The following is a 25,314-nucleotide window of genomic DNA, read 5'->3' as shown; positions in this document are numbered from 1 at the left end:
TTTGATTTGCCTCTGGCTTCAGAACAATTCAATCTGTCCATTTCAATAATGGCAATATATTCTGCTGAAAAGTAGCTGCACATTACTAACCCTAATGCAAGTGTGTCAGAGAGCCAGTGTAGCTGTGTAACCAGAGTTGGCAGGTCTAGGCAGGGGAGGTTAGGATAGGGGAAGACAGGAGTGGATTTAACTTGCACAACGTGCACCTTTGAATTATTAATGCTAGCCGTTGGCTTGATTGATTTTGTTCCGTGCTAATGAGACTCATTACAGAGCTTATTAACATGAGCACTGTGTGAGAGCAGATATCTGATCAGCCTGATCGTGTGACCCACTTAACTCTCCACTGGTGTGTTTTTAAAGCTGTGTTCGATAACTCACCTAACGCACTGCCAAGGCATGTTGGCGCACCACTGCCAATGATTCTTGAATGTTAACACTTGACCAGTAGTTAATACTAGGGCAGGTTATAGTCATTTTACTGTAACTCCTGCAAAGTCTTCCTATTTGCAGTAATTTCTTCGTGCCAGTATCTTAATTCACGTATTACAATAGGTTAGTCTTGGTATTTGGAAAAAGCCTGCTCTTGTATGCACCACTGGCCTAAGCTGAAACCCAAGTTGGAGTAAAATCAGAGGAGAAGGGATATGGAGGGTGTTTGGGTTTGAGTTTTAATCCGGCCTCAGTGAGCGCCCTAAAAGCCCACTGACGTCTGTCCTCACAGTAACCCGATCTGATCTGCATAACACAGACCCACCTTGCTATTCATCATGTTAACAAGTAGCCCGGTCAAATAAAACTGTCAGCCTGGTTTGGCATATGAATGTCCCTTTAAAAAGGACCCTCTCGTTTTAGTTCTGAAGAGGCCACAGCACTAAGGCGGGGGGGGGGGGAGACCCTGGTGGCCACCACCACACAATAGGCCTGTTGGATTTACCATGTAGTGTCAGTATTGGCATGGAGATGGATGCCAACCTCCAGTGAGAGCCCTGAAGAGGTTTACTGGTAATTATTGGACCAAATCCCTATCTCCTCCACTCCCTGTGTCCTTTGAAGTGGTAAGCAGCAACATCTGTGCCGCGTGGTAACACTCATTTAGGTCAGGAGGCAAATGAAATGTTGTGGCGGTTTTTTATTGTGTAAATTGAATGTTTTGTCTTTGTCATTTAAGAGGATCCAATTTTAAACGGCTGTGTTTTGACAGCGCCGGAGGGTTTTTGCTCAGCAATAATACAAACCCAGAGAACTTTTAACCCTGAAATTAATCATAGTTTGACCTTTACAGATCCTCTGACAGGGTTGGGAGCCTATCCTCCCTCTTTTTCCCCTCCCTTTCTAGCTCTCTTACTCTCTTACTCCTCTCTCTGCATCAAAGGCTGGGTCAAGATCAGTTGCTTCTCTGAAAGCTTCTCTATGGGCTCAAGAGGGAGAAGCTGTCTTTGATTGGCTGTAATTCTTTTTTTTAAATTATTAAACGTTCCATTAGATATGGTGGTCACGGAAACGGGGAAGCATGTGGTAACCCGCTGAGACACCGAGGGCCAATCGGACGGCTCGTGAATTCCAATGGAGTGGCATGTTAAAAGTTGAGATGAGCCAGGGTTAGCTGTATCTAAAAGTCACCCCATGTGATGCAAACAGAGGTCATTGTGGAAGGACTACTCCCCAGATAAGAGCCTGTTTTATTAGTTCAGTGTCTCTCCTATCCAGCGCTCTCCTTTGATCTCCAGTCATGTTGAAATATTGTGTTGTAAGCGCTGCTCTTTATGGCCTTTCTGTGTTTGTCTACCTGGAGAGGGGAAATGATATCTTTGGTCTGGATGAGATCCAAGTAGTAATGACACCTCTGTAACAGATGCTTTACGCTGCTCAGGGAGATGAAATCCGTGTATGTGTGTTTTCTGTTACAAGGGTGTCATCATTTAAGCTAATGATTACATGGCGGATGTGTTTGTATTCTTATTTGCAATATGGTAATCTGATGACTGTGTTGTGACCCAGTGGAAATGTCATAAAATAGGCCTACCTGATTACTTCTTCTTATCCCTTGCGCAAATAGCCTACAGCTGTATCTGTCCCAAGCTCACTGGCTCGGGTAACTCTGAGGGCCCAAAATATGTCTTACATTGTTGCAAGAAGCTTCAGGCCAGACCCAACCTGATAGTGTTTCAAGTTCGTTGCAGACAGGCCGTGCATAGCCAATGTGATATATTTATTTTTATCAGGATATTTTCTACCTGCAGGCTGCAATGTTTTTATTTGTTAGCTTTATAGGCTATTTTTACATAGTTGGCAATAGAAGTTAATTTTTTAGGTTTGCATCATTTTCATTTAGATAGAATTTTGATTAACCACGTGACAGTGATTTTGAGATACGAAGACTTTATTATAATAATGAAATTAAACCGTTCTACAAATGTACATATGAAAACCATAACTGGCACGCAGATCAGTAGAAATGGTAAGATAAATTGGCATTACACATGAAAGTTTTCTGACTCCTCATGTAGCCTTTTACCGACAATTCCGGGAAAGTAAGGCAGAATCTGCGAAAACCAGTAGGAGCATGTGGATAGTCGGGTCAGGTTTTTTTTAATGACCTTGATCTCTGGCTCCCTCTTGAGTCATTTGAGTGTTATTTCATCAAACAGTGAGCTTAAAGCATCAGACATGCTCAATGCATACAGTGCAGTGCGTGACTTTTTCCACAATTTGTTAGGTTAAGCCTTATTCTAGAACATATGTTTTTATTATCTACACCCCATAATGACAAAGCAAAAACAGGTGTTTAGGAATTTTTGCTAATTTATTAAAAATAAAAACCAGAAATATCACATTTACATAAGTATTCAGACCCTTTATTCAGTACTTTGTTGAAACACCTTTGGCAGCAATTACAGCTTTGAGTCTTCTTGGGTATGACGCTACAAGCTCGGCACACCTGTATTTGGGGAGTTTCTGCCATTCTTCTCTGCAGATTCTCTCAAGCTCTGTCAGGTTGGAGGGGGGTTTTGCTGCACAGCTATTTCTTTTGTTCTCTCCAGATATGTTAGACCGGGTTCATGTCCGGGCTCTGGCTGGGCCACTCAAGGACATTCATAGACTTCTCCCGAAGCCACTCCTGCTTTGTCTTGACTGTGTGCTTGGGGTCGTTGTCCTGTTGGAGGGTGAACCTTCGCCCCAGTCTGAGGTCCTGAGCGCTCTGGAGCAGGTTTTCATCAAGGATCTCTTTATACTTTGCTCTGTTCATCTTTGCCTCGATCCAGACTAGTCTCTCAGTCCCTGCCACTGAAAAACAACCCCACAGCATGATGCTGCCACCACCATGCTTCACCATAGGGAAGGTGACAGGTTTCCTGATGGTGACATGCTTGGCAATCAGGCCAAAAATCTTGTTTCTCATGGTCTGAGAGTCTTTAACTCCAAGCGGGCTGTCATGTGCCTTTCTTACTGAGGAGTGGCATCCGTCTGCCCACTCTATCATAAAGGCCTGATTGGTGGAGTGCAGCAGAGATTGTTGCCCTTGTTGCCCTTCTGGAAAGTTCTCCCATCTCCACAGAGGAACTCTGGATCTCTGTCAGAGTGACCATCGGGTTCTTGGTCACCTCCCTGACCAAGGCCCTTCTCCCCCGATTGCTCAGTTTGGTCGGGCGGCCAGCTCTAGGAAGAGTCTCGGTGGTTCTAAACTTCTAAACTCTAAACTCCCATTTAAGAATGATCCAGGCCACTGTTCTTGCAGACAGTCAATGCTGCAGAAATGGTTTGGTACCCTTCACAGATCTGTGCCTCGACACAATCCAGTCTCGGCATTCTACGGACAATTCCTTCGACCTCATGGCTTGGTTTTTACTCTGACATGCACTGTCAACTGTGGGACCTTATATAGACAGGTGTGTGCCTTTTCAAATCTTGTCAATTAATTTAATTTACCACCGGTGGATTCCAAGTTGGAGAAACATCTCAAGGATGATCAATGGAAATGGGATGCACCTGAGCTCAATTTGAAAGTCTCATAGCAAAGGGTCTGAATAGTTGTGTAAATATGGTATTTCGGTTTTTATTTATTTTTATTTAGTCCATTATAGAATAAGGCTGTAACAAAATGTGGAAAAAGTCTAGGGGTGTGAATACATTTCGAAGGCACTGTATCTAGTTGATTTCATTAAAACACATAGGGTGTGTCTATATATGACATTGTAAAAAATAATTTTGTTCTTAACTGACTTGCCTCGTTGAATAGAAAAAAATGGATTAAGACATGATTTAAAATTTAGACCAATTGGAGACAGCCCTAAAACCCAGACAGCTTTTAGGGAAACACTTGTGACCTCTCATTGGGTTAAAAGCCACGGAAGAAGAGTAGCCAGAAGTTAAAGCTTAATGTTTCTGCATGACGTCTCATTTTTAATTATTTGCCAACAGGGACAGTTTCGTGGCGAACAAGACACTAATTTGCCATTGGATAAATATGGTAAGATGAACACAGGCCTAGCTATCTGTCCATTCCCTAGCCTGTAATTTCATTAATTTGTGTGGTATTAAAATAATATCCCGCAAATGTTGAAAATTATGTAGAATTGCATCAAATGTTTATAAAAGGTGATTTTTTTTTTCTTTTTTCTCTCAGACCTGCAAATACGATGATAGATTCATAACATTTATAGTAAAAACATTGTATCTTTCCACCCTATTCTTGTCCACAGTTGTCTGCAAACCCACAACCTTCTGGCCCTCAGCCCTGTGCGCTATCAAAATTCCTGCGTTGCCATGTAATGCTTACAGGATGAAGAACCGTTTGGTCTGTCCAAGAATTGAGGGTAAACGGTAGACATGTTTTCTGCTATCCACTTTGTTTGAATTATTATTTAGGGTTTAAACAAGGGCCCCTTTTTATTTTCAAGCGTTCAGGGAGGGTTTAGGTACAATATATTTTGCTGACGGGAGAGCCATCCATGTAACCCTTATTATAAATAATGTTTACTCCCTAACATAAATTAAATATTTGAAGTCATTAGTGTATGCTGTGCAAATGTTAACTATACTATAATTGTGGTAGTGTATAAGGCTTCACATTCCTACAACCCATCGACTTGTGCATCTTGTTCTCTAAACAGCCATGAAGCCAAATTGAAGTGCTGTTGATTAATATCTTGGCCCGGGCAGACAACAGAAGTCGTCTCTTTACCCTGACTTTGACCCTGTGGACTGGCCAGTGTGCCAGTGCCAGAAAACCCACATAATCAGAGAGCCCAGAAGTCACAAGCCAAAACAGGCTCTCTTTGTGTTGACTCAGCATTGTGGTGACTTGCATTTTGAGTAGGTGCTTTTCATTCTGGGATGTTCAAAACCTTTTATTCAGTGTTGGGGGGTGACTTTCATTGTTTTCTAATTCTATGGGACCAGATCTTGTTTTAAGCTCTGAGGAGTCTTGTTCTCCACCTTCACTTAGTTGTTTGTGTTTACTGTCTCAGTGTTGAAACGCTTTTGTTTCTCCACAGGGAGGCGAACATGTCTCATACAGACTAGACTGGAGTACATATCCTTTGTCCTAAAGGGCAATTAGTTTGCAGCAATAGATATCAAATATGGATGTTTAAAAAATGGTCACCCAGCTTTTATTATTGTGTTATCATTTTTTAATAGTGTTCTGCAATTACATGTTTTTAACAACCATGAGAGATGGTCCTCATGGCACTGTGTGTGTTCCACAGCTGATTCCTAAACAAAAACATATCCTAATCTTGTGCCAGACTAGGGGTATCTCTGTGTGTCTTGTTGCTTTAGTCTGATCCCCATCTATTTTCCTAGACTGTTACTAGAGGTCATAGTGAACAGGTGCCAAGCACTCTGGGTATTGGACTGAGACAGATAGGCATCAGAAAATCCCTCTGACCCAGAGAGGGACTGGAGAAGAGGATGAAGTCACTCACTAGATTAGTGATGTAGACCAGCTTATCTACAGTATGTAGGAGAGAGGGAGAGGGCAAGTGAATCCCAATGTCTGGAGAAGTGCATTTGGTATTCTGAATCGATTTGTAACTTTGACTGTCATTGTAACTTTACATTCCTGTAGGAAAACATTCGTCCTCGTGATTTTGTTCGATTTGAATACAAACCTTGTGGTTGCTGTTTACATGTTTGTTCCACTCTGAAATTAGGAGAATAAATAGATCAATGCACTCTCCCCCTTGATGTGAATAAATCCTGGACTTGCCAGAGAGCTCCTTCCCCAGTAGTTTCTAGCCATGAAGGCAGTGTTCTGCTCTGCTTTGGAGTCTAGTGGACTTATTCCGCATGCATCTCCACTGGTGCTGATCCTGGCTTAATGAACTGTCACCTGGAATAAAGGGGGAGCCTCGTAGCCGTCAGTCACACACTGACTTCACTACGTACCACAGCCTACAATTTCCACCCGCCCACACTTGTTAGGGTTTGCACTGTTCATTCATGTTATTTGACATGTTTTCCCGTTAACATCAGGCGATGCAGTCATTATCTCTGTGTCCCTTAGGCCAGGGTCAAAGGCCAGCGCTGACACACTGTCACACACACTGGCTAAGATACACCAGAAACACAGCTGTGTTGGTATCTATCTCTGTCCCCTCACCTAATTACCAGCCCCTCTCCACTTCCCATGATATTCCTGTGACTATTGGCACGTTCAGCAGTCTAACTTTTACCTTCTGTTCATCTACAGTCCCCTTACTCTGGTCTGGTGAACTCCGATGAGTCCTATACGCAGGATGATGAGTTTGCTGTTACACCACCTAGTTGTTATTTAAAGTATTAGGATAGATTTCAGCTCTAGCCCAGAGTCTCCAGCAGAGGTAAGTGTTGTATCTGACGTTATCGCCTGCCATTTTCATCACCAATATGGCCAGAAAGTTAGTTTCTCACTGTCGATTCAATTATTTTTTATATCCATATAATGTATATATAATCAACATAACAAACAAATCAGAAGAGTGGCCCAAGTCAGGTGGCTAAAAGACAAAACAATAGACATTTTAACACTTTCACTTAAATGTTTCCCTCTGGGATGGAAAATGGTGGCACTTCCTATTTTCATTGGAGCAGTATTCATTTGTTTAGTCACAAAAAATGAATTTGATGACACAGCAGACGGTGTTGATGTATTGGAATGGTTTATTGATTTAGCCAACTGACTGGATATTGGTTGCCTTTTAGTAGCGTATTGAGCTGCAAGCATGACCATGGTACAATTCAATCTAACCAACACAGTGGTATATCACATCGTTTAAATGTTAAATCATATTTGAAGTGGTGTAGTAAATGAATGTTTATAAGCTAAAATGAACATGTTCTGGTGTGTAGGTTTGCTTGTATCTGGCCCAAGATGTCTTGCGGACTGTGTTGCATCTATTCCCTCATGCTCAGGCTTTTCATACTGCGTATTCTGCATCATCCGAGGAGTGGGCGAAGTGTTATTTTTGGTCCCCATCACATCCACAGCTCACAATGACTCAAAGCACACAGCAGAATCCATGAGTGACGCAGTAGCAGATATCGTCAACAACAAAACAGAGGAGGAATATTATAGAGACCAGAAAGATCCTTCGTCACCGGTCAACATTTTATGATGTCCCAAAGATTCTATACATACAGAAGCCTTTTTCTCTTGGCTATGCATATTGAGGTGTTTAAGTGTCCATACTTTGTGTGTGTGTCTATTAATAGCCAGGAGGACGCTAGTGAGCCCTGTGTTTCATAGATGAAAGAGTAGCCGCTCTGCTTTTCTGGACTCTGCTTATCAGTCCATCTGAAAGGAGAGGGAGAGGTCAGGAAGTTGCCTCTAATAGGAGGTCTGAGGCACTGCCAGCTTCCTGTGATCAGAGAAGGGACAACGTACGGCTTCCAGAGATCCTGAACACCCCAAAACAAACACGCACATCCTCTCCTTCACAACCTCACACACACACACACACACACACACACACATGTACCTGCACACGCACACACATGTTATGTTCTTCTATCCTCGTGGGGACCTAAAATTAAGTACCATTCCAAATTCTATTTACCCTAACCCTAAACCTATTTACCCTAAACCTATTTACCTTAACCCTACCTTAACCCCTAACCCTAACCACTAACCCCTAATCCTAATTGTATCCCTAAACATAACAACCTAACCCTTAAGCTTAAAATAGCCTTTGTCCTCATGGGGACATGGGAAATGTCCCCATGAGGGACACTGAACACCATGACACTCAGGCCAACACAATCACACATTCCTTCACAAACTGACACACACGCATGCTATGTTCTTCTATCCTCGTGGGGACCTAAAATTAATTTCCATTCAAAATCCTTAACCGCTAACCCTGACCATAAACCTAACCTTAACCCCTAACCCAAACTCTAAACCTAACCCCTAAGCTTAAAATAGCCTTTTTCCTCATAGGGGTGTGGGAAAATGTCCCCACAAGGGAGAATTTTACTATCTTTGTGGGGACCATTTGGGGATTTTAGGTCCCCACAAGAATAGTGTAACCAGTGTATCTCCGTTTGATAGTAATGGCACCACTGGGCACTGTGATGGTCTTCCACCTGAAACTTGAGAACATGAGACCTTTAAGACTATTCTTGTCATGTTTGTCATTTATTATCATGTCTTGTCCCTGTGCTCCCCATTCTGTTCGTTTCCCTCTGCTGGTCTTATTGGGTTCTTTCCCCCTTTCTATCCCTCTCTCTCCCCCTCCCCCTCTCACTCTCTCGCTCTCTCTTCTCTCTGTCGTTCCGTTCCTGCTCCCAGCTGTTCCTATTCCCCTAATCATCATTTAGTCTTCCCACACCTGTTCCCGATCCTTTCCCCTGATTAGAGTCCCTATTTATTCCTTTGTGTTCCGTTCCTGTCCCGTCGGTTCCTTGTTTAGTATTCACCATGCTGTGATTGCGTTTCGCCCTGTCCTGTCGTGTTTTTGCTGTGATTGTGTATCGCCCTGTCCTGTCGTGTTTTTGCCTTCATCAGATGCTGCGTGTGAGCAGGTGTCTCTGTCTAACCTAACCTGCAGTCTGTGGCCGCTTCTCCAGTTATTCCCCTCTACAGACTAGAGGATTTCTGTTATTCCCTGTTTGGACTTAAATAAACTCTGTTTCTGTTAAGTCGCTTTTGGGTCCTCTTTCACCTGCATGACAGAAGGAACCGACCAAGGAATGGACCCAGCGACTTCAGACGCTCGTTACAAGATCCAAGGAGCCATGCTCGGCAGACACGAGCAGGAATTGTCTGCTGCTCGCCATGCCGTGGAGAACCTGGCCGCTCAGGTTTCCGACCTCTCTGGACAGTTCCAGAGTCTACGTCTCGTGCCACCTGTTACTTCCTGGCCTGCCGAGCCTCCAGAACCTAGGGTTAATAACCCACCTTGCTACTCCGGGCAGCCCACTGAGTGCCGCTCCTTTCTCACGCAGTGTGAGATTGTGTTCTCTCTCCAACCCAACACATACTCTAGAGAGAGAGCTCGGGTTCTTACGTCATTTCCTCCTTACTGGCCGGGCTCGAGAATGGGGCACAGCTATCTGGGAGGCAAGGGCTGATTGCTCTAACAAGTTCCAGAACTTTAAAGAGGAGATGATTCGGGTTTTGACCGTTCAGTTTTTGGTAGGGAGGCTTCTAGGGCCCTGGCTTCCTTTATTCTATTGAGTTTCGCAGTGAGTGGAATCCTTAACGCTGCTCGCTCGTTTTCTGGAGGGACTCCGCAGTGGTTAAGGATGAGATTCTCTCCCGGGAGGTTCCTTCAGATGTGGACTCTTTGATTGCTCTCGCCATCCGCATAGAACGACGGGTAGATCTTCGTCACCGGGCTCGTGGAAGAGAGCTCGCATCAACGGTGTTTCCCTGCTCCGCATCGCAACCATCTCCCTCCTCTGGCTTTGAGACTGAGCCCATGCAGCTGGGAGGGATTCGCATCTCGAAAGGAGAGGGAACGGAGGATCACCAACCGCCTGTGCCTCTATTGCGGAGTTGCTGGACATTTTGTTAATTCATGTCCAGTAAGAGGCCAGAGCCCATCAGTAAGCGCTACTACTAGGTCTCTTCATCTAGATCTTGTACTACTATGTCGGTCCATCTACGCTGGACCGGTTCGGTGCTACATGCAGTGCCTTGATTGACTCTGGGGCTGAGGGTTGTTTCATGGACGAAGCATGGGTTCGGAAACATAACATTCCTTTCAGACCGTTAGACAAGCCTACGCCCATGTTTGCCTTAGATGGTAGTCATCTTCCCAGTATCAAATTTGAGACACTACCTTTAACTCTCACAGTATCTGGTAACCACAGTGAGACTATTTCTTTTTTGATTTTCCGTTCACCGTTTACACCTGTTGTTTTGGGTCATCCCTGGCTAGTATGTCATAATCCTTCTATTAATTGGTCTAGTAATTCTATCCTATCCTGGAACGTTTCTTGTCATGTGTTTAATGTCTGCCATCCCTCCCGTTTCTTCTGTCCCTACTTCTCAGGAGGAACCTGGCGAAGTGCCGGAGGAATATCATGATCTGCGCACGGTCTTCCACCAACTCCCTTCCTCCTCACCGGTCACTATGATTGTAGTATTGATCTCCTTCCGGGGACCACTCCTCCTCGAGGTGACTATACTCTCTGTGGCTCCCGAACGTAAGGCTCTCGAGGATTATTTATCTGTGTCTCTTGACGCCGGTACCATAGTGCCTTCTTCCTCTCCGGCCGGGGCGGGGTTCTTTTTGTTAAGAAGAAGGACGGTACTCTGCGCCCCTGCGTGGATTATCGAGGGCTGAATGACATGTTTAAGAATCGTTATCCGCTTCCCCTTATGTCATCAGCCTTCGAGATTCTGCAGGGAGCCAGGTGCTTTACTAAGTTGGACCTTCGTAACGCTTACCATCTCGTGCGCATCAGAGAGGGGGACGAGTGGAAAACGGCGTTTAACACTCCGTTAGGGCATTTTGAGTACCGGGTTCTGCCGTTCGGTCTCGCCAATGCGCAGCTGTTTTTCAGGCATTAGTTAATGATGTTCTGAGAGACATGCTGAACATTTTTGTTTTTGTCTATCTTGAATATCCTGATTTTTTCTCCGTCACTCGAGATTCATGTTCAGCACGTTCGACGTGTTCTACAGCGCCTTTTAGAGAATTGTCTCTACGTTAAGGCTGAGAAGTGCTCTTTTCATGTCTCCTCCGTCACTTTTCTCGGTTCCGTTATTTCCGCTGAAGGCATTCAGATGGATTCCGCTAAGGTCCAAGCTGTCAGTGATTGGCCCGTTCCAAGGTCACGTGTCGAGTTGCAGCGCTTTTTAGGTTTCGCTAATTTCTATCGGCGTTTCATTCGTAATTTCGGTCAAGTTGCTGCCCCTCTCACAGCTCTTACTTCTGTCAAGACGTGTTTTAAGTGGTCCGGTTCCGCCCAGGGAGCTTTTGATCTTCTAAAAGAACGTTTTACGTCCGCTCCTATCCTCGTTACTCCTGACGTCACTAGACAATTCATTGTCGAGGTTGGCCTTCAGAGGTAGGCGTGGGAGCCATTCTATCCCAGCGCTTCCAGTCTGACGATTTCATCCTTGCGCTTATTTTTCTCATCGCCTGTCGCCATCTGAGCGCAACTATGATGTGGGTAACCGTGAACTGCTCGCCATCCGCTTAGCCCTAGGCGAATGGCGACAGTGGTTGGAGGGGGCGACCGTTCCTTTTGTCGTTTGGACAGACCATAAGAACCTTGAGTACATCCGTTCTGCCAAACGACTTAATGCCCGTCAAGCTCGTTGGGCGTTGTTTTTCGCTCGTTTCGAGTTTGTGATTTCTTACCGTCCGGGTAGCAAGAACACCAAGCCTGATGCCTTATCCCGTCTGTTTAGTTCTTCTGTGGCTTCTACTGATCCCGAGGGGATTCTTCCTTATGGGCGTGTTGTCGGGTTAACAGTCTGGGGAATTGAAAGACAGGTTAAGCAAGCACTCACGCACACTGCGTCGCCGCGCTTGTCCTAGTAACCTCCTTTTCGTTCCTGTTTCCACTCGTCTGGCTGTTCTTCAGTGGGCTCACTCTGCCAAGTTAGCTGGTCATCCCGGTGTTCGAGGCACTCTTGCGTCTATTCGCCAGCGCTTTTGGTGGCCGACTCAGGAGCGTGACACGACTGCGCGCAGACTAAGTCGGGTAACTCTCCTCCTGCCGGTCGTCTCAGACCGCTCCCCATTCCTTCTCGACCATGGTCTCACATCGCCTTAGGCTTCATTACCGGTCTGCCTTTGTCTGCGGGGAAGACTGTGAGAGCCGCCAATAAACGCAGGATTAAGAGTCCAAGGTATTGTTGCGGCCAGAGAGTGTGGCTTTCCACTCGCAACCTTCCTCTTACGACAGCTTCTCGTAAGTTGACTCCAACAGGGTCCGTTCCGTGTCTCCCAGGTCGTCAATCCTGTCGCTGTGCGACTGCTTCTTCCGCAACATCTTCGTCGCGTCCATCCTGTCTTCCATGTCTCCTGTGTTAAGCCCTTTCTTCGCACCCCCGTTCGTCTTCCCTCCCCCTCCCGTCCTTGTCGAGAGCGCACCTATTTACAAGGTACATAAGATCATGGACATGCGTTCTCGGGGACGGGGTCACCAATACTTAGTGGATTGGGAGGGTTACGGTCCTGAGGAGAGGAGTTGGGTTCCGTCTCGGGACGTGCTGGACCGTTCACTCATCGATGATTTCCTCCGTTGCCGCCAGGATTCCTCCTCGAGTGCGCCAGGAGGCGCTCGGTGAGTGGGGGGGTACTGTCATGTTTGTCATTTATTATCATGTCTTGTCCCTGTGCTCCCCATTCTGTTCGTTTCCCTCTGCTGGTCTTATTGGGTTCTTTCCCCCTTTCTATCCCTCTCTCTCCCCCTCCCCCTCTCACTCTCTCGCTCTCTCTTCTCTCTGTCGTTCCGTTCCTGCTCCCAGCTGTTCCTATTCCCCTAATCATCATTTAGTCTTCCCACACCTGTTCCCGATCCTTTCCCCTGATTAGAGTCCCTATTTATTCCTTTGTGTTCCGTTCCTGTCCCGTCGGTTCCTTGTTTAGTATTCACCATGCTGTGATTGCGTTTCGCCCTGTCCTGTCGTGTTTTTGCTGTGATTGTGTATCGCCCTGTCCTGTCGTGTTTTTTGCCTTCATCAGATGCTGCGTGTGAGCAGGTGTCTCTGTCTACTACGGCCTGCGCCTACCCGGTTTAGACCTGCAGTCTGTGGCCGCTTCTCCAGTTATTCCCCTCTACAGACTAGAGGATTTCTGTTATTCCCTGTTTGGACTTAAATAAACTCTGTTTCTGTTAAGTCGCTTTTGGGTCCTCTTTCACCTGCATGACAATTCTACACCATGTTTATGGATGTAACATGTTTAAAAGGCTGTGTGTGTACGTGCATGTGTGCCTGCGGTAGCGAGAGGGAGATGGGAGGCAGCGTTAAGAGTATTTCAGAATGAGCACCATGTGAGGTTCCTTCAGTAGGCCTTGCCAATATCACCCTATTAAATCCTCCAATCCTAGAGGAGAATTATTGCACAAGAAACCCTAACTCTTGCTCCAGCAACTCCGTATAGCACTGCATATTTGAATGCAACGCAATGCTCTCTCTTGTAGGGACACATTTATTTGTGTAAATTGACTAATTGCCAAGGAGATGTGTGTGAGTGGCTGCTGGTGCCTGTTGGTGCCTTGACAACTGGCCAGCCCAGAATAACATTGTCACCCTAATAATGGTAATGGCTATGGTCAGAGAGCCAACAGGCAGTTCCTATACAACACAGCCAGATTAACAGCTAGAAGAAGGAAGGCAGTGGGAGAGAGGAAAAATAGCTATTTTGTGAATTGAATTGGCTTTGGACTCCAGTGACCTTGTTTTGTCCTAATAATCTGCTTAGTCATACTACACGTCCTGAGAACAGCTCAGTATTGCTCTTCAGCGTTCGCTTGGTCCTGCTCACTGCATCGCTGTAAAGTTGAGGCTGAGTGAGGAACTTGGATTGAGTTCATGTAGATAAGCTTCAACGAACCTCAACCTTTTTTTTAAAGATAAGCCAGACAGTTCTAAGAATGAAGCACTTTGTGAGGGATAGAGTGTTCCATTTCAACTAATTGACATCAGGTAAGGGTCCCCTCCTAAAATGTGTCATTGACACTGCAGAATCAAATCAAATCAAATGTTATTGGTCGCATACACACACATAGCAGATGTTTTTGCGGGTGTAGGAACACAAGCATTTTGCTATCTCCCACAGTGCAATAACATCTAACAATGAAAAGCAAACCCTTTACTGGTCTGTTGAGGGTTTGATAGTTTGGTATGTAAATAAATGACCCAAGGTTTGTCTGGACTGTCTCAGTGTAGCAGAGTCACAAAGAGTTATTGAACTCATAAAGTCTGCATTGCAATTGAAAAGTTTAGGACCTTGTGTCTTGTGAAATAGGAGACTATATAACTAACAAGTCAAGGCCATTTTTCATGTTTAGGCCACGCAGTGATTTATCTCTCAACCTGATATCCTTGTAGTTTGAGCTTGCAGGGAGCGTTCTTCTTTCACTCAGTTTGAAGTTGAACGTGTTCAAATGAGCTTTGACTATTAATAGGATGTCATATCTAACGACCAGAATCAGTCCAGTCCATGGCATCACAGGTTATTGTAAGTTCAGTACCACCACACTGCCACCAACCCAGCAGAGTGACGTGGTGAATATGCAGGTTGTCATGTGTTAAAGTTAACCAGGAGAATACTGCAGGCTCACTGGAGACTGAGACATCATGGAGGAGGGATTACATATCGTAGGTGTGAAATCATCACTCTCTAACCACACTCTCGCAGGATCCTGATGTGGTGTCACTAATGTGGAACAGCACTTTCTATGCTTTTGGCAGTTTCAAACAAACCAACAATCTGACAACTGTCTGTTTGGCTTTCTGTCACGAATAGAACAAACCATACAGAATCACATTGGGGAGGGATTTATCATCTTTATCCAGTTGACGCTCAGACAAAACCTAGATAATGACTTATTTAAGTGACAGCTTGCATTTAAAGCCTCACCAGAGAACAGAACACCCTGATCCAGCGAATCAAAAGACTGTTGTATCAATGTCAGAGGTCAGCTTTTAACTAACATCCATTTACCCTCCATAATCCTCTGCTTTGTGGTCTTCTCACATGCAGGACAGTGGACAGAGAGGCAGGCCAAGCCAGGGGGACTCTGTTTACATTTCACCAGGCTGGATCCTGTCAGACACATGCAATGTTGTGAATGTTCCATAGTGGTCTAGTGTACCTATAGTCTAGTAGTATGCTTCACGATAACTAATTCAGCTACAAAGCAAGTGATGAACTTGGCTTTCTGTTCAGTAAAGTATTGGAAAACCATCCCGCTCTCCATTCTTATGAACATACAGTAAAAATCCAATGTGATAACAAACAGATACCAAATTATACGGACAATATTTTACTGCACAATACAGTGTAAAAAGCATTGACACTTATTTGTGCTTTACCCTAGTTTAAACCTTATTATACAAAATGTCTCTACCTTTCTACTAAATCTTCATCAGACTTTCTTCTATACGGTAGAGGTGACGTGTTTCCTCAAGCTGTCAACACCTGGACTGCTGAATGTTCAGACTAATAGTTCCCTGGTCTCTGGGTCTGTGCTCTTGACTCACGGCTCTGTGCTGCATACTTTTAGAGTTAGGTTAGCTTTACCTCAGTTAAACCCCTCTCTGTAAAGCAAGCCTCCGTCTATATCATCACACGCACACATTCCTTTCTGTAGAGTGGATCTTGCTCATTTAGGGCAGCGATCAAAGGCTCACATATTTAACAGTCTTTTGGGGTGTAATTTCTTTCTCGTTTGATTCTAATGAGCAGGCCTGGTCTTATTTATTTACTTAAATCCTCTTCTTCCTCTTTTTGCCTCTAATGTCTGCTGATTGAAGCCAAATACACACATAATGAATGCTGTATACAAGTATGCTGAGTAAAATGTAAACTGTTTAGGTAAAAGGGGTGACGCCTTAGCCATAAAAAGGCATTTTGTGACCTATAAATTGGGAATCCATTGTCATGTCTTGTTGAGAAATATCACCTATAAACGGTGACTTAACCTCAGCCGTCCCGTATGGGTTTCACAGTGCAGTTCACCAAGCCCTGTTGCTGCATCTGGCCATCTGGTTTGAATCAGAATCTCTGTTTGTTTGTCTCCTAATGTGTTTTACTAGGGAGGCTGACTATGATGACTGGATCCAGAACCATGATGCATGTGTAAATGTTCCTGCACTGGTATCCACTCTGGGATGAGCGGTCCAAAATATTTCCTTTCACTCCAGATAGGAACAAAAGAGTGAACGTGATATGTTTTAAATGTAGGGCCATTATGGGTTGTGTTGGAAGAAGAGGTGTCTGTATATCGGAGAAGGATAGGCGGGGGGTCTGACATCGTCCGAGGTGTTCCACTCCTGTCGTCCGAGGTGTTCCACTCCACTAATGTCCAAGGTGTTCTCTTTGTCACTCTGATAGGTGGGGTTTAGTGGCATGTGTGTGTCACCATACGGTAGGGTGGGGTACAGATGTTAATATTCATTTGATCTGCCTGTTGCAGGAGAACCTTTGGTGTATTTGAGGTTTAAAAAGGCGTCTGAACTTTAATTTCCCGTTATGAAATTTCAGACTTGATTTTCAAAAATGTGCATTGATTATAATCCACATAATAATTCACATTTCCTGTTGCTTTAGGATTATTTTCCTGCAACAAACTGGCTCAAATGAATATCTTACATCTGTACAGGCTGGGGGTGTGAGCAGGTGCTCAATGCCTGATCTCGTCCTGTGACAGAAGGACGTCCAAAGGTTTGTGTGTGTGTTCCTCCATATTAGGAGGGCGTTTTCATATCTTAATTGTTAAAGAGTTGATGCTTGACACGGGTCTTCTGTCAGCTTGTGTATCTATCCATTCATATGGTCCAATTCAGTGTGTTTTGATGAATGTCTATGGGAGCCTCAGAGAGTCCGTAGGGACTGTTGGCCTGGGCATGAATGTCTGTGTTGTGTAAATGTGAAGCTGGTCCTCCTGAGAGGAACAGTGGCCTTATCTGTGTCTCAAAGTTGACCTTTTATTATTACATCTAAAATAAATCCATCTCAACGAACTGATGGCTGAGACTGCAATGTCCCAGTAGACACACACACAGAGACTGTGTCTTTGTTCCAGGGGTCCAGGTTTGCAAGGGTAGCAGAGAAATTGCCTTGTGACTGTTAAGGCCTCACCCTCCGCCTACGTCAGCGAGGGACATCATGTGACAGACATCATATCATGTGAAGCCTCAGTTATGCAAAAGATTCTTTCTCTCTCCCTTCTTCTATTTCAATCTCTCTTACTCACTATCCCTCCCCTCTTCCTCTCTCTCTCTCTCTCTTGCTTCCTGTTCCTCTATCTCCCTCCACTCCCTATTCTTCTCTGGGTCTCTCACCACCTCTTCATCTGGTAAGTCGGGCACGTCCTGTATGTAGATTGGAGCCACAGCCTCTCTCAATGCAGACTCAGCCTCTGCCCTGTTTGAATTGTAAATGCTCAAACTCGGGCAAGCTGTGCATCTTTTACAGTGAATAATGCATTTGGACTACAAGGAGAATGTTTGATGTGTGTGTGCATTTTGTTAGTGTCTATAGGCCAGAAGGTGACGGTTTTGAATTAAATAAACCCAAGTCTTCTCTTCTACTGTGACTCACTGTGACAATTCCTTCTTTTACTAACAAGGATCAATATTTCTCAGTCAACAGTCTTTAAAAACTATGGCTTTTGTGTGTGTACATGTACAGTTGAAGTCGGAAGTTTACATGTTTTTCAACCACTCCACAAATATCTTGTTAACAAACTATAGTATTGGCAAGTCGGTTAGGACATCTACTTTGTGCATGGAAAATTCTAGAAAATTATGTCATGGCTTTAGAAGCTTCTGATAGGCTAATTTACATAATTTGAGTCAATTGGAGGTGTGCCTGTGGATGTCTTTCAAGGCCTACCATCAAACTCAGTACCTCTTTGCTTAACATCATGGGAAAATCAAAAGAAATCAGCCAAGACCTCAGAAAACAATTGTAGACCTCCACAAGTCTGGTTCATCCTAGGGAGCAATTTTCAAATGCCTGAAGGTACCATGTTCATCTGTACAAACAATAGCACGCAAGTATAAACACCATGGGACCACGCAGCCGTCATACCGCTCAGGAAGGAGACTCGTTCGGTCTCCTAGAGGTGAACTTACTTTGGTGCGAAAAGTGCAAATCAATCCCAGAACAACAGCAAACGATTTTGTGAAGATACTGGAGGAAACGGGAACAAAAGTATCTATATCCACAGTTAAAATGAGTCCTATATCGACGTAACCTGAAAGGCCGCTCAGCAAGGAAGAAGCCACTGCTCCCAAGACCGCCATTAAAAAGCCAGACTAGAGTTTGCAACTGCACATGGGGACAGAGATTGTACTTTTTGGAGAAATTGCCTCGTCTGAGGAAACAAAATAGAACTGTTTGGCCATAATGACCATCGTTATGTTTGGAGGAAAAGTGGAAGGCTTGCGAGCCGAAGAACACCATCCCAACCGTGAAGCGCTGGGGTGGTAGCATCATGTTGTGGAGTTGCTTTGCTGCAGGACGGACTGGTGCACTTCACAAAATAGATGGCATCATTAGGCAGGAACATTTTGTGGATATATTGAAGCAACATCTCAGAACATCAGTCAGGAAGTTAAAGGTTGGTCCCAAATGGGTCTTCCAAATGGACAATGACCCCAAGCATACTTCCAAAGTTGTGGCAAAATGGCTTAAGGACAACAAAGTCAAGCTATTGGAGTGGCCATCACAAAGCCCTGACCTTAATCCTATAGAAAATGTGTGGACAAAACTGAAAAAGTGTGTGCGAGCAAGGAGGCCTACAAACTTGACTCAGTTACACCCAATTTATTGTGGGAGGCTTGTGGAAGGCTACCCGAAACGTTTAACCCAAGTTAAACAATTTAAAGGCAATGCTACCAAATACTAATTTAATGTATGTAAACTTCTGACCCACTGGGAATGTGATGAAAGAAATAAAAGCTGTAATAAATAATTCTATATTATTCTGACATTTCACATTCTTAAAATAAAATGATGATCCTAATATTTACTAGGATTCAATGTCAGGAATTGTGAAAAACTGAGTTTAAATGTATTTGGCGACGGTGTATGTGAACTTCCGACTTCAACTGTACATGTGTGCACGCCTCATTGGGTTAGCCATAGAAGAAACCAGTGCATATATTAGTCTGAGGCGATGGACTGTCGTGGCTGATTTTAATGGTGTGAGACAATTGAGTGGTCGGTGGACAGACTTTCTGCCCAAACACAAAGAGTCTTTCTCTACACCCACAAAGGCTCTGGCCCAGTACAGGCAACCTCATCACTGAGACAGTCATCAGGCCTGGCCTGCTAGACTTGGATTTGGAGCAGCCAGCACCTGTGAACTCCAGTAGGTTCTAATGATGAGGGAGAGACCAATATACCACAGTCCTTCTGTATTGGAAATGGGCCCCGAAGGGCCACAATCATAATATTATTTCAGAGGGGCTTCTCAGGGAATTGTGTTCAGGCAGACAGCTGTAAGTGATCTTCAGGGTCTTTAACTTGGATAAAGACCCTGAAGTCAGTGTGTTTGGCTAAGAACCGCTGGGATTTCAAAGCCACAGTACTGCGTCATGGCAGCTATTACAAAAGTAAAAAGAAAGTAAATATTCCTACACATAGCTATTGTTCCCATACATCCTTGTTATAATGGTTTGGTCTGTGTGTTTCTGTTACCTAGCACCTTAGTGCAAAATGATGGGGCGTATGACAATGTTGATTTCAAAACCATTACAAAAGTGTAATAATTGACTCCTCTATTCCTAAAACGTTGTTTCCTAGCTTTTCACCCACCTATTGTTGAGGCCTTTTGTACTTGCACAATACCTGGGTGGGAGCTATTCATTTGTACATCCTTCAGTCTGACGTTTTGTAATGATAGACCTGGGTACAATTCTCAGCAAGCCAGGTTGTTGTGGTGGCCTGTGTGTGTTTATTGTCAAGCCTCTAGTGCTGATGATCAAGCCAGCGGAGACTGTTGAATATCTGTGCTCTCTGCACACTGGAATTTATGTATTTCTGAAGAGGCATTTCTCTCCTGTAAGTTCAGAGCTGTGGATCCATCCGCTACATCAGACGCCTTCTGTGTCAGACCACAAATTATCAGGCTATTTTCAGACTCTTCATGATTTCCCCCCTCTTCCCTGTTAAAAGGCTTCTCCCTCCCTGTGCCTCCCTTCCTTCCTTGTGTGATAATGCTCTCCAATTTAGGGGGATCAAAATATTTGTAATCTCCTTAAAGAGCTACAAATTTATTATTTTTCTGAAATCTCTGAGGTAGATCTTCAGGCTTTCGGTTGTGTAATAAGGGGTTCCATAGCTTGGGTAGATCAGATTTGGTGTTTGGTTAGGATTTGATATCATATGTAAAGGTGATAAGCCTCTGCTGGTTCTGTGCCAGTCAATCCCAGATCCTTGTTTTCTGAACATGAGTGTAGGATTAGGGTCCTCTAAATAAAAGGGTACGTGATGAGAGTTCTTCATTGTATTTGGGTGGGTTTCTTTTACAAGTCTCTCTTCAGATTTGGCCTTTCTCTCTACACACAGACGCATGCACACACACTAGGTTGCATATAGTTCAATAATCAGCTTGGTGATTGTGCTGAGGAGCTGTGCTTAACTTAAACTCGACTGTGACAGAGTTTGCAGTAATCCTTTGCCCACCATCTGTTGTTTGACCTCCTCCTGGTCAACATAGAGCAGATGAGGAACCAGCTCTGATAGGAGCCGTCTGTCTGCCTGTCTCTGTCTGTCCGTCAGTGTGTGACTATCAGTCAGTGAATCAGCTGAGCTGGGACCAGGAGTGAGGTGTCATGAGTAGGCCTTGTTTTGGGTTAATAGGGTCAAGCACTAGTCAAAGGTCCACATGTGGAAGCTATTTTGGTGTGAGTGTGTGTTGGGGGGGGGACATACTCGGGTTTCAAAGTAGACACACTAGCAATGGATGTAGAATGTGGTGTTGTGTTTGGGGAAAAATGACTGGTTATCTGAAATCGTGGTGGAAACGGACTTCATTCAGTCTCTACATTCTCTTAACGGATAGCTTGCAGGACAACATATCATTTTACATAGGCCTAGGCCATTTGACCTATTTCGATTTGTAATTGACAATCGTCTCGTTGGCCTGCTGGGTAATGGCTACCAAGTTCATTAATCAGAAGTCAGTATGAGGCTGTAGGACCCCACAGTGACCCCCTGTCCAGCACCCTGTGGCCTTCACATCCCAGTCTAATGACAGCACGCTCATATCAAGACCAGGCATCGCTCTCCTTACTAATACCAATCAGATGCCTCTACAGTCCAGTCCAGGTCCAGAGCTACTCAATGGCCAATCAGACACATTCATGTAGCCATTCTCGCTCTTTCCCCACTGAGCCTGAGCAGTGTATGATTGACTCTCATCAGATGGAAGGAGGTCATTACGAGCCGCATTCTTGGTCTTATTACTGGTGGATTGGTGGGGTCTTAGGTCACTTGTTCTCTGTAGTTATTTTAAGTAGAAAACATTTGAATCCGTTAGAGGCAGACTGAATAGTACTTTTCATACTTTGACTGTGGGAGACATTTCTGCATGGAGATTTCTCGACACTGGGATAAATTTTATACATGTAACACATCTCAACCTTGTTTTATTCCAAAATGGTTGGGTAACATCTTTCCTAGGGGGCTCTGTGGAGAAAAGTTAAGGTGTCGTGAAAGAGATTCTCTGGCAGGCTTCTGCACTGCATGGGTCTTATAGTGTTGGATATGCTATGTGCTTTTCAGAGTTCCGCTCCTGTGCCATCTCTCTCTCTCACACACACACACACACACACACACACACACACACACACACACACACACACACACACACACACACACACACACACACACACACACACACACACACACACACACACACACACACACACACACACACACACACACACACACACACACACACACAGTAGTAATACAAATACACACAATGCGCTGAGCTGGAAGTCGGGCTACTTTTTTTAGCATTTTTGGCAGGCTCTGCCTTGTTGATCTTTCCAAGCTCTCACAGAGATGGTAATGAATGAAAAACTAGTCCATTCCTAATACCTCTGTCCTAAAACCTCATTAGGACACAGTGAAGGATATGAAGGGTACAGTCTGGGGATGTATGCAGAGCTTTCTCCAGCGTCAGCATTGTTCAAATCCAGGAGTTGAGGAGCATCGAAGCTAAGAGCTCTACTCAACAGACTGAACTACTTAGTGATTTGTGTTGTGACTAAAATATCTCCCATATGCTGCTGCTCACAAACCCTGCCAGAGCAGCAGCATAAGCCAGCGGTGTGCACCCCTCGCGTCTGTAAAAGTTTACCTTCCAAGTGGCTAATATAAAACGGCTCCACCACATGGACTGTGTAGTTGTGTATACACAATGTTGGTGTGAGCATAAGTACAGTGTAGGTTGGCTGTTCTCCTTCACCAGTCATAATCTGACGATATTGGGTGTAATGACCCAGGTGAGCTTCATCAGCCATTTCCCTCTCTGAGCTTCTCTGGTCCGATGGGCTGCCTGGAGTGTGAGAGCAGTCAGCCCGGTGTAAAACCTGGGAGAAACAGGGCAGGTAGCCTGGGTGAGGCTGGTGAAACAGGGAGGCTGGGTGGGATCTTGGTAAGAGGCAGATGCCAAGTGGACGGTGTTAGTTTTATTTAATGTCATCTTTAATTAGTCCACCTGGCTCAGAGGAGATGCAGTCTGGCTTTGAACTAAAGGAAATGGACTCTGACTGCAGGTCCAAGGGAACAGAATGTAAATCATCGTTGAAACTTTGAAAAGTTGGTGCTCTGGATATTTCACAACCTTAACCCTTAACTTTAGCTACTTCCTGAAGAAAAGATTGGCTTTGCTGGTGTGTGTGCATGCATTTGTGTTTGCGCTTCCGTGTGTGTGTGTGTCTATATGCATGTTTTATGTGTGTAAATTGGCTGCTTTACAGCAGAGTCTGGGTAAGTCTCCATGGGAAGGGGTATTTATGATGACCTGTTGCATGATCAACAGAAGGAATCATTATCTCACCAGGCCACTTTGAAGTTGTGCCCTCTTTCTGTTTATCTCTCGCTCACATTGATTTGCATCTGCTAGTTGCTAACCTTTGTAGTGCAAAAAAAAAACAAGTTCACTTCCAGCTAATGAGCTCCATTTTCCCAAAATGTTCATATTTTTTAGGAACGGGGCAGTCTTTTTTCAGGTGAAAAATATGCAATGCTAGTGCAATGAATATATTTTGTGAAATGGGGCCATCTTTATTTAAGAGTTTATTAGTCTAACTTTGTCATCATGGACTACTGTTTAGAGAGAGCTGTGCTGCGGTACTTGGCCTGTGACATCAGTCTATGGCTGTCTGAGCTCTGAAATAGACTTTCAATAAAGTGTCATCCTTCCTTTTTGTGTGTGAAATGCAGGACCAAATAGCTGTCTATTGATGATTTCTGTTCAGATAGAGAGTATAGCCAGGGGTTAGCAGAGATGGACAGATTGAGAGTGAAGGAGAGAAAGAAGGTCTGTGAGAGGGAGAAAGAGAGGCCGAGAGAGGGAGCAAGGCAGGGTTTCTACACTAACTTTTTTCCCTGGTGGCACTGCTGCTACCAACTTATTCAGTTGGTGGCATCAGCACATGATTTGATCTCACCGATTTAAAAAAAAAAATATATATATATATATATATATATATATATATATATATATATATATATATTATTTTTACAAAAATATCTGTAATTGATAATGAACTGGCCTATGTCCCGTAATGTCAAATCAAATCAATACACATACACATGGTTAGCAGATGTTAATGCGAGTGTAGCGAAATGCTTGTGCTTCTAGTTCCGACAATGCAGTAATAACCAACAAGTAATCTAACTAACAATTCCAAAACTACTGTCTTATACACAGTGTAAGGGGATAAAGAATATGTACATAAAGATATATGAATGAGTGATGGTACAGAGCAGCATAGGCAAGATACAGTAGATGGTATCGAGTACAGTATATACATATGAGATGAGTATGTAAACAAAGTGGCATAGTTAAAGTGGCTAGTGATACATGTATTACATAAGGATGCAGTAGATGATATAGAGTACAGTATATACGTATACATATGAGATGAATAATGTAGGGTATGTAAACATTATATTAGGTAGCCTTGTTTTAAAGTGGCTAGTGATATATTTTACATCATTTCCCATCAATTCCCATTATTAAAGTGGCTGGAGTTGAGTCAGTGTGTTGGCAGCAGCCACTCAATGTTAGTGTTGGCAGCAGCCACTCAATGTTAGTGGTGGCTGTTTAACAGTCTGATGGCCTTGAGATAGAAGCTGTTTTTCAGTCTCTCGGTCCCAGCTTTGATGCACCTGTACTGACCTCGCCTTCTGGTTGATAGCGGGATGAACAGGCAGTGGCTCGGGTGGTTGTTGTCCTTGATGATCTTTATGGCCTTCCTGTAACATCGGGTGGTATAGGTGTCCTGGAGGGCAGGTAGTTTGCCCCCGGTGATGCGTTGTGCAGACCTCACTACCCTCTGGAGAGCCTTACGGTTGTGGGCGGAGCAGTTGCCATACCAGGCGGTGATACAGCCCGCCAGGATGCTCTCGATTGTGCATCTGTAGAAGTTTGTGAGTGCTTTTGGTGACAAGCCGAGGTTGAAGAGGCGCTGCTGCGCCTTCTTCACTATGCTGTCTGTGTGAGTGGACCAATTCAGTTTGTCTGGGATGTGTATGCCGAGGAACTTAACTTACTACCCTCTCCACTACTGTTCCATCGACGTGGATAGGGGGGTGTTCCCTCTGCTGTTTCCTGAAGTCCACAATCATCTCCTTAGTTTTGTTGACGTTGAGTGTGAGGTTATTTTCCTAACACCACACTCCGAGGGCCCTCACCTCCTCCCTGTAGGCTGTCTCGTCGTTGTTGGTAATCAACCCTACCACTGTTGTGTCGTCCGTAAACTTGATGATTGAGTTGGAGGCGTGCGTGGCCACGCAGTCATGGGTGAACAGGGAGTACATTGTTGAGGATCAGCGGGGTGGAGATGTTGTTGCCTACCCTCACCACCTGGGGGCGGCCCGTCAGGAAGTCCAGTACCCAGTTGCACAGGGCGGGGTCGAGACCCAGGGTCTCGAGCTTGATGACGAG

The 25,314-nt window shown here is 44.5% G+C and overlaps 1 long non-coding RNA gene across 3 annotated transcripts in view; it reads left to right on the top strand.

Moving 5' to 3' along the window:
- Positions 1 to 25,314, top strand: part of LOC124003537 — a 45,910-nt gene that overhangs the window by 4,498 nt on the left and 16,098 nt on the right. Inside the window, exons 4-6 of one of the 3 annotated variants that reach the window (XR_006833248.1) lie at positions 4,423 to 4,471; positions 4,704 to 4,817; positions 5,115 to 6,184. This is a non-coding gene — a long non-coding RNA (uncharacterized LOC124003537). Of the gene's footprint in view, positions 1 to 4,422; positions 4,472 to 4,703; positions 6,185 to 25,314 lie in introns of those variants that run through there. The other 2 variants (XR_006833249.1, XR_006833247.1) reach the window with 2 other exon arrangements.

This window comes from Oncorhynchus gorbuscha, linkage group LG18 (assembly GCF_021184085.1).
Source record: "Oncorhynchus gorbuscha isolate QuinsamMale2020 ecotype Even-year linkage group LG18, OgorEven_v1.0, whole genome shotgun sequence".
NCBI classification, from domain to species: domain Eukaryota; kingdom Metazoa; phylum Chordata; class Actinopteri; order Salmoniformes; family Salmonidae; genus Oncorhynchus; species Oncorhynchus gorbuscha.
Note: the sequence above shows the minus strand (reverse complement) of the source record. Positions and strands in the feature narration are given on the sequence as shown.